Source organism: Euprymna scolopes, chromosome 46, assembly GCF_053919585.1.
Source record: "Euprymna scolopes isolate OS-2025 chromosome 46, ASM5391958v1, whole genome shotgun sequence".
Classification (NCBI taxonomy): domain Eukaryota; kingdom Metazoa; phylum Mollusca; class Cephalopoda; order Sepiida; family Sepiolidae; genus Euprymna; species Euprymna scolopes.
This window is the reverse complement of record NC_136527.1, coordinates 154,353,412-154,362,507: the sequence shown is the minus strand read 5'-3', so window position 1 is coordinate 154,362,507 and position 9,096 is coordinate 154,353,412. Positions and strand designations below refer to the sequence as shown.

Sequence of the window (9,096 nt, the reverse complement as noted above, 5' to 3'; positions counted from 1 at the left end):
TTTAAGGCCGGTCCATAAACTGTAGAATTACCGTGATAATTGTGCAGTTTATAGATCGTGCTTTTCTTGGATGAAATTCTGGATGTGTATTTTCCCCCCTAAAGTCCAACCCTATCCTCACCGTAATACAAACCCGAACTTTAATATCGTTACAAGAAGTACAGAAGGATTCACTCTTCATGATTGACCACAAAGAATAATCAAGAACGTTAAGATCACGTGATGAGGAGGTCATTCTTGTTTGCTGATCCAGGACTAAAGTTGTCTGTGTTACTTGAGCGGTTTGGCTTGTCGCACCATGTTGCAATCAGCAAATACAGAATTATACAGAATGAAGTTAGTGCACATTTAAAAATTTCCTCAATGTAACGTTCTTTGTTAAGAACAAGAAAAATTGATGGAGATTTCCCTCTTTCAGAAATGGCTGCTCAGACCATCACTGATGATGATTTCTTCATTTTGAAAATCTTTTCTGCATTATCAGGTATTCTCACAAGGACTTTTTCATTTTGATGCTTGTGGGATGTTGAAGTGAGAATAACTTTTCATCCGTGAAGATGATGTTATTGAGCGTTCCTTGTCTGATAATAAGGTTTGATAAGTGTCGATTTCTGATGAGTTTCTTTGCAACTGTGGCTGCAGAGAGAACTGTCGCTTTTGGAGCTTATAAGATGACATTAATAGGTCACTTCGACATATCCTTCACATCGTCCTTTGCGATGTTAGTGCTTTGTTCGCCATTTGTCTCATGCATCTTTTTGGATGTCGTCTGATTTTTTCCTAACATTTTGGATAAGTTTATGTGTTCTTAAGGTGTGGGGACGTTGTTTATCTTTGATCAACAAAGTTTCCATGTAATGATCAATCGTCCTTTTTATAAACATTTTGTTGGTTTTGAGTTTTTTCCCCCAACTTGAATATTTCTTGTGCCGTACGTCATTCTCATGTTGATCTATGGTTAATCTTCTCTCCAATTCAACAGACATTGTTTAAAAATTAACATCTTTTGTTTCTAAAACAAAATAGAAATCATACATTACATTATCATATAATAACAATTAAATATTACATTTATTTTAATATTATCATAAGAAATAGTTCAGAAATTTTGTAACATGGCTTATGTCCACACTGCGTATCGAAAGAAGACACTTTCAGTAGCTGTAGACGACAGCTAGACGAATTCCTCACGATTAAACGTTGATTACATTTACATGCAAATTAGATACAATCAGAACGTTGGAATTGAAGTGGATAATAAACTGGTCGAGAGAAATGGCCTATTTCTTGGTATTACAGAGATTAAGCGGAGGGAGTACAAACCTACGAGTGAGAGGTACTTGGAAGAAGTAGGGAAGGATTTCTGATTTTGATTGTATTATCGGGGTGAGCGCGAACGCAGACCCCACACTTAGAAATAGCATGTCCGAGTCATCCACATTTGGGACGATCGCAAAGGTCAACCCAACCGCAGTGCAATGGATGGGCCTCGCTCTGGGGGAACGACCTTAATGATCACCGTTGCCCCTACATCAGGTAAGTATATTTTATTATGCGCGCACCACTGTTTTTATATCACACTTCTATACTAACCACCAACAAACACCAATAAAAAACTAAAATACCTCCACATAATTCTCACCAATATCAGTATATCACAACATTTCATTCACTAATAACAACAATCATAACAAATAATTTACTATCATTTAAACTTACCAACATTTTCACAAAATAACTCAATTCTTAACGGAACTAAAATTATATTGTACGTACCCGTTATGGAATGAAGTTTTCTGAAAAAAAGTAACTTAATTTGATCAAGTACTTTTTTTATAGAGGAAATCAACTTTTATTGTAATCGATCTATCACCGCCATTTGGCTATTTAGGGACACGAGGAGGGGTGGCTTTATACAAATGACAAAATGAAAAAATGATTTAAAAAACACAGAAATTCTGTAAAATAAGTGAAAAATATATATCTAAGCATTTTTTCTGCTCATGTTTCAAAACAAAATAATCTCGTCAAAATTTGACAAACTAAGCGATGATTGGAGTTATCTTCTCCTGGCGTTCCCTTCTCCTAAGCGAAAAAAAAGATGGCCGTTACCTGATCGATCTCATTAAAATTTAATTTTCCTTCGTAAAACAAAAAAATAAATAAAAATAAAAAATAACTGCTGGACCAAATCAAGTGATTTCTTTTTTCATGAAAACTTTAATCCATAACGAGTACATACAATATATTTTTTTCAATATTTTTATTTTTTGATGTCTTGATTAAACTGTACAAGCACCCATTATCATATCAAAGCACGGATGAAACAAAAATAAAAAACAATTATGATCTAAAGAGTTATTTTCTCTTACATGAGCAGTAATTTAAAAAAATGCCAATAGACGCTATATATATTTTTTCATATATTAATCTCAAAGAATAATTTGCGTCGTCGTCGTCGTCGTCGTCGTCGAGGTAAGCGATAATATAGCATAGTTCCTGGCTTTACTATAACAGTTATTTTAGGCAAACAACGCTTATAATTAATGTAAATGATATAAAATATACTTTTAAAAGTTGTATTTGTACCGGCAGAAGGAAAACAGGTTTTGTTTATCAATTTTAATGTAATTACGAAAAAAAAAAAACACCAATTATTTATTCTGCTAATTTGCTATCGATCTTTCAGAAACAAATTAAAAATAACCAAATTTTTATGTGTAATTATTTTATACACTAGAATCATGTATACATATTTTTGTACAAATAAATTTTATTCACTTTTATTTTTGAGAAAAAATATTTTTCTCAGTACGCCACACACAGTTTTATGTACACACACACACACATAATCGGACACCTACTATACACACACACACACACACACACACACACACACACACACATACGCGCGCGCGTATGTGTGTGTGTGTGTGTGTGTGTGTGTGTGTGTGTGTGTGTGTGTGTGTGTGTGTGTGTGTGTGTGTGTGTGTGTAGTAGGTGTCCGATTATGTGTGTTTCATTATATGATACAGGATGAGCCTTATTAAAAAAGACACCAGAAGACAAGAAACATTTAAGCGTGGTAAGCCATGGAGCAAGTCCATGTATTTATTTTTACTAACCACAAGGGACGCAACTCTTGTATTGTTTTATATTAAAAAGTTGACCGAAGGGGACATAACTCATAATATGACATCCCTCTTTTCCCCCAAAAAAAATAAAACAAAAAGAATAAAAATTACATAAGGAAGGAACGTTGACACTAGTACAATAGTGTGAGAGTCCAACTAAGGGCTGTTCTTATCATAAGAAAATTTTTTGAGTGGTCTTATTATACGACCGGATCTGGATACTTTCTGAGTTCCAGGATGAGTGTTCAGTGTTTTGTGGGATGATCAGATTTTAGGACGATGTGGTAGTCACTTTTAAAATGTCCTATGCGATCGAACTGACTTGCATATGCATTTTTTAATTCGATGACGGAGTTAATCGGATCTTTCTTTTGTTGAATGGTGCAGTGGAGGCTTATCAGCTCCAAGTCTCTGAGAGAAGGTAATCCTATGATTGTAGGCCCTTCTGTTGTGACAACAAAGAATTTAAAAGTTTTGAACTTGTCTTTGTGTCCGCATTGTATGTAGATCGATCCATGCTGTATTATGTTTGAGCCGTTGTATGCTGTCAGAATCGTGTGCTCTTTCTTTGTGGAGCCTGGAATGGGTTGTCCTAGGTCATAAACTCTGTTGGGAAACATGTTTCGAAAAGTTCTTAGAGTAAGCGTATTCCCTTCTGCACCTGTGTCCACCTTTGCTTTGAGTATACGAGTGCCTGTTCTATTGGGAAGCTTTATTTTAAGTTCCGTTATTATTTCAGTACGCTCGTCTTTTGCCTGATGAATCGCATTAAAGTTTAACTGCTCAAATTCTCTATACATCTCCTTGGGCTCAGATTTTACTGAGCAGATTTCACTGTTCCGCTTTCTGTATCTGTTTTCTTGCGGCTGCTTTTGGCTGTTCGTCGTTTTTGTTTGGCTGTATTTTCTTGTGCCCTCCTTTTTGTTAGTGCAGACTTTCGCCCAGTGGTTCTTTTTGTCACACGCTGAGCATGTGGTGCCCCAGGCTGGACATTTTTCTTTTTCATGTTTATTTCCACAACGTCGACATTAGCTTGTTTTTAATGCACTAATTTCCTGACAATCACCTCGAATTTCATCCATTTGCCGCATGTGGTTAAGGGACGCTTCGTGCGTTCTACCACTATTTAAGGCCTCTTGGAGTGTAAGCCCCATGCCTTTCAAAAGTAGAAGTTTTTGTAACTCCGGGTGTCTAGTGCCGGTAATCATTTGTTCAATGAGACGTTCTTCAGTCTCTTGGTTATCCCTTAACCTGCATTTTTTTGCTTGTAGTTTACATCTCGCCATGAAGTCGTCGATGCTTTCCGTATTCTTCTGTTTATATTCACGCAGATAGAAACGTGCAATACGAAAATTGGTTTGGGGCTCTAGACGCTTCTCAAATTTACGCCAAATTGCCTTCGGGTTCGTCCGGTCAGCATCATCGTCAAATGTCCAGGCATTATATCGCCGTAACCCTTCCTCACCAGACAGCAGTACAATGTGGTCGACCTGCTTCTCGACGGGAATGTTTTTTTACTGAGAAATATAATGCACACTGTTGCTTGAAGAATCTGAACGATTCAAATAGTTTATCAGACCCCCAGTGCATAACTGGTTCGCTTGCATTAGAACTCATTTTACTTTAATTCAATTATTGTTTTTTTTTAATATTAGTATTATACTAATACCCACCTTTTTTTAAATAAAAAAAAAACAAAGAAAACAAAACAATGACATGACTGAATGAAATTGACGAACTTACTTCGTGCATCGATTTTTTTTTAAGATGGTGCTTGTCGTCGTCACCACGTGCGTTTACGCGCAACACGATGTTTTCTTTTGCGTTCATTCTATTTGTGGATGGATTTCTTTTCTTTCTTTTTTTTAAGAAAATCCCCGTAGCTGCCACCATGTACGATTATGTTTGTTTCATTGTATGATATGGGATGAACCTTATTAAAAAAGGCATCAGAAGACAAGATACATTTAAGCATGATAAGCTATGGAGCAAGTCCATGTATTTATTGTTACTAACCACAAGGGACGCAACTCTTGTATTGTTTTATATTAAAGAGTTGACTGAAGGGGACATAACTCATAATATGACAGTAGGGTGCAAGCAAATTACACGGCGATCTGAATGTTGTTCAGTATCGATTTGTGTTCTGCATATTTTTCCCATATTCCCATCTGTGAGTGGGGTCATTTTACAACATTGCACTACTTCTTTATCAAAGGAGGAGGTAATACATGGGATGGCGCAAAACATTACAAGGAAAGCCAGAATGGTGACAACGCGACACATGGCTAAAATGCACAAACAAACTAGAAACTGGTACTACACTTCCATCGTTAGTCGTTGATTGCATGTAAAACATCAGATTTAAATCTGGAATTATAAGTTCAGGTCATCGTAAAGTTAACGGAATCGAATCTGATAAAAATAAGTCGCTATTTTCATAAGGTAATCATGTGATTATTGTTTTGTTTCTTGTTGGTTCAAATCTAGTTTTTGTTATTTGATTGACTTCGTTATTTGTTCGATTCCTTCCTTTTTGAATTGTTTATGTGAAATATTCAGTTTTGCATTTTTTTTATATTTGGATTATTTGGATTACTGTTCTCATCTTGGATGTAAACAGTAGTTCGACTAATCCAAATCATAATGAAATGCTCAATCTTTTACACGAGGAACAAAATAATGATTACACCGTTTTACTTCTTGTAATAATTTCACGTTTAAAGCGTGTTTTTCATCTTCTAATTTTGATTCTTTTATATTTTCATATATTTAATTGCTTAATGAATTGGATACACAAAACAAAATTTGTATCAATTCACTAAAGATTATATTAAGAAATCCTAACAAACAAATTTTCTGCGTTGGACACAAAAGAAAAACGATTTTCTTTTTCGTATGAAATTCCTGGAATGGAAGGTAAGTTTTTTTTTTTTTTACTTTACAACAATATTATTCAACAACTTTAAAATAATCTTAAATATTAAAATGAGTTTTTTTTTTTTTTTTATTGCAATCCAATAAAAAATATTGGTTTCGTGAATAAAATATATATGAAATGTGACCATGTGGGTCAATGTCAAGTTTCTTTCCAACTCCTCAAAAACCTTTAAACTGACGACTTTTCTAGGTTTTCAATGGTGCTGAAAACGAATATCACATGTAAATTTGGGGCAGATAAGTAGTTTTCATGATATGAAAAAATTACTTTTTTTTTAAAAGTATTGTGGATATCACTGTCTTAGATAAATTTAGCGTAAAAAAAGCACCCGTCTTCTGGTCACCTAATAATTTGGTCATATAAAACAAATTTGAAAATGAAAAAAAAAATGAACGAATCTCTTAGTAAAAAATAGCGCCGGTTTTCGGGGGTGCTGAAAACGAATATAACACTTAAAAATTGCTTTATGATCTGAAGAAATTACTAAGTGACCAAAAAGTGGGTGCTCATTTCACGTTACTTTTATATAGGAAAGTGGTCCCCAACTTATTGAAAAAGTAATTTCTTCATATCATGAAAACTACTTATCTGTCTCAAATTTAAATGTGATATTCTTTTTCAGCATCACTGAAAATCTATTCAAGTCGTCATTTTAAAGTTTTTTTTTTTAAGGAGTTGGAAAGAAACTTGGCATTGACCAAAATGTGTTTATTTAAGTAAAATTTAAATATTAAAATAATTTTACAATATGTAAGGTACGTTATTTTTTACGCTTAAAAAATTCCATTTAATACCTTTTAAAATAATAATAATTCTTTTATTACGTTTACATAAAATGATTCTTTTATTTCGTTTACATAAAATGATTTTTTTATTACGTTTACATAAAATGATTCTTTTATTTCGTTTACATAAAATGATTCTTTTATTACGTTTACATAAAATGATTCTTTTATTACGTTTACATAAAATGATTTTTTTATTACGTTTACATAAAATGATTCTTTTATTTCGTTTACATAAAATGATTCTTTTATTTCGTTTACATAAAATGATTCTTTTATTACGTTTACATAAAATGATTCTTTTATTACGTTTACATAAAATGATTTTTTTATTACGTTTACATAAAATGATTCTTTTATTACGTTTACATAAAATGATTCTTTTATTTCGTTTACATAAAATGATTCTTTTATTTCGTTTACATAAAATGATTCTTTTTATTACGTTTACATAAGATAAGCACATAATAGAAACTTAATAAAGAAAAAATAATTGATAAATGTTTACAATCGAATTCAACATAGTTTTACTAATAAAAAATAAATAAAATAAAGTTTTTGTTTGCCATTACGTCTGAAAAGCCATTAAAAAATATTCCGAAAAATAGAATGAAAAAAAAAATAATACTGACGCCTTTGTTTCATAAATTAAACTGAAAATGAGCACCCCCACCTTCCTAATCTTTCTAATAATAGACGATTCAATCTGATATTTGGATTTTTTTATCAAAAATGAGTTTATTTATTTTCGTTTTTTCTGAGAAAATAATAATGTTTACGATAAACAAAATAAGTTGATCAAAAGTTTGTCGAATTGTCAGACAACTGAGCACAAAATGTTTTTTTTTTTATTTGTTTTTTTTTTAAATTTTTTTACAAATACTTTTCTGTCCACATTTATCTAATATGTCGCTAGAAAATTGTTTGAATTTTGATATTTTATTCAATATTTGGGGTTTTCGAATAAGGATAATTTTATTCAATAAAGTTTACATAAAGTGATCCCTCATTTATTGGGCATCACTAATTAACAGAAACTTAATATAGAACAAAATAATTTGTAAATATTTACAATCAAAACCAGCATAGTTTTTCGGGTTTTTTTTTTAGAGATTTTTTTATTTGTTTCTTTTAGATGTAGTTTTATGTCAACAATTATCTATTATGTAGCTAAATCATAATGTTTATCATAAACACAATAATTTGATTCGATTTGGATTTCTAAGAGTACTAGGAGTCGGAGTCGGAATTTTTTTATCAGACTCCGACTCCTTAAGTCCAATAAATTTACTTTTTTATATGGGTCTCCTGTTTGGTTTTACCCGTTATTTTTAATTATACAAAACACGGCACTTTGATGTAGGGGGCTACTATCAGGGACCTAAGTTGCAGGGATACTATGTAGGGAGTTGAGCAGCAAAGAGTTTGTTTACATTACACTTGAACTTCTGTAGGTGTATCAGACTTTTTGTAGGAATTTTTGACACCCCTAACACGAAACCGTGTGTAAAATATTAAAAAAAAACTCGTAATTTCTCTTTTAAAAGTGGGTTATTTATTTTCTTTATGAATTATACTTCCAAAATAAATTATTAAAGTTGTATAAAAAGCCATAGAAATATTTTTGATTTAAAAAAACAGAAATGAAATCAATTGAATTTTACGAGTTCAGTATTTTTCAATTTTTAAACTTTAAAAATCTATCAAAATTTTTCTATTGATTCTATTTTACGATATTTTCAGGATCAATTGAAATTTTATGCTCTTTCCAATAAACCGAATATAATATTTTAGACAAACGTTTTTTTTTTAATTCACGCTACTCCCATTTTGAAATGTCTATTAAAAAGTAAATAATTAATTTATTCACCAAAGTTTATATATATATCAAAAATTGAAGATAAGATCAATAAAAAATATATCCAAATTTAAAACAAAAAAGTAGTGTTTTTTTATAAATTTACCTGTAAAATCCGAAGTTTAAAACCCCTCTTTTAAACCACTTTGTTTTTTTTATTAAATGAAACCTTGGTCCTTGCTCCTTTAATTGAAAAAAAAAAGGGGTTGAATTACATTTTTCGAGTAGTTATAACTTGGAAAGAAAGGGGTCTAATTAATTCACGGCCCCTATTTTGAAATGTCTATTAAAAAGTAAATAAATAATTTACTCATCAAAGTGTTATATATCACAAATTGAAGATAAAAGATCGATAAATAATATAATCAAATTTAAAAC

General features: G+C 31.7%; 1 non-coding gene across 1 annotated transcript; it reads right to left on the bottom strand.

Moving 5' to 3' along the window:
• Nucleotides 1–1,381: 1,381 nt before the first annotated feature.
• On the bottom strand, nucleotides 1,382–1,544 carry LOC145271517 (U1 spliceosomal RNA). Its single transcript, XR_013865928.1, has one exon. It is a non-coding gene; the product is annotated as a U1 spliceosomal RNA (small nuclear RNA).
• Between the last annotated feature and the right edge of the window lie 7,552 nt (nucleotides 1,545–9,096).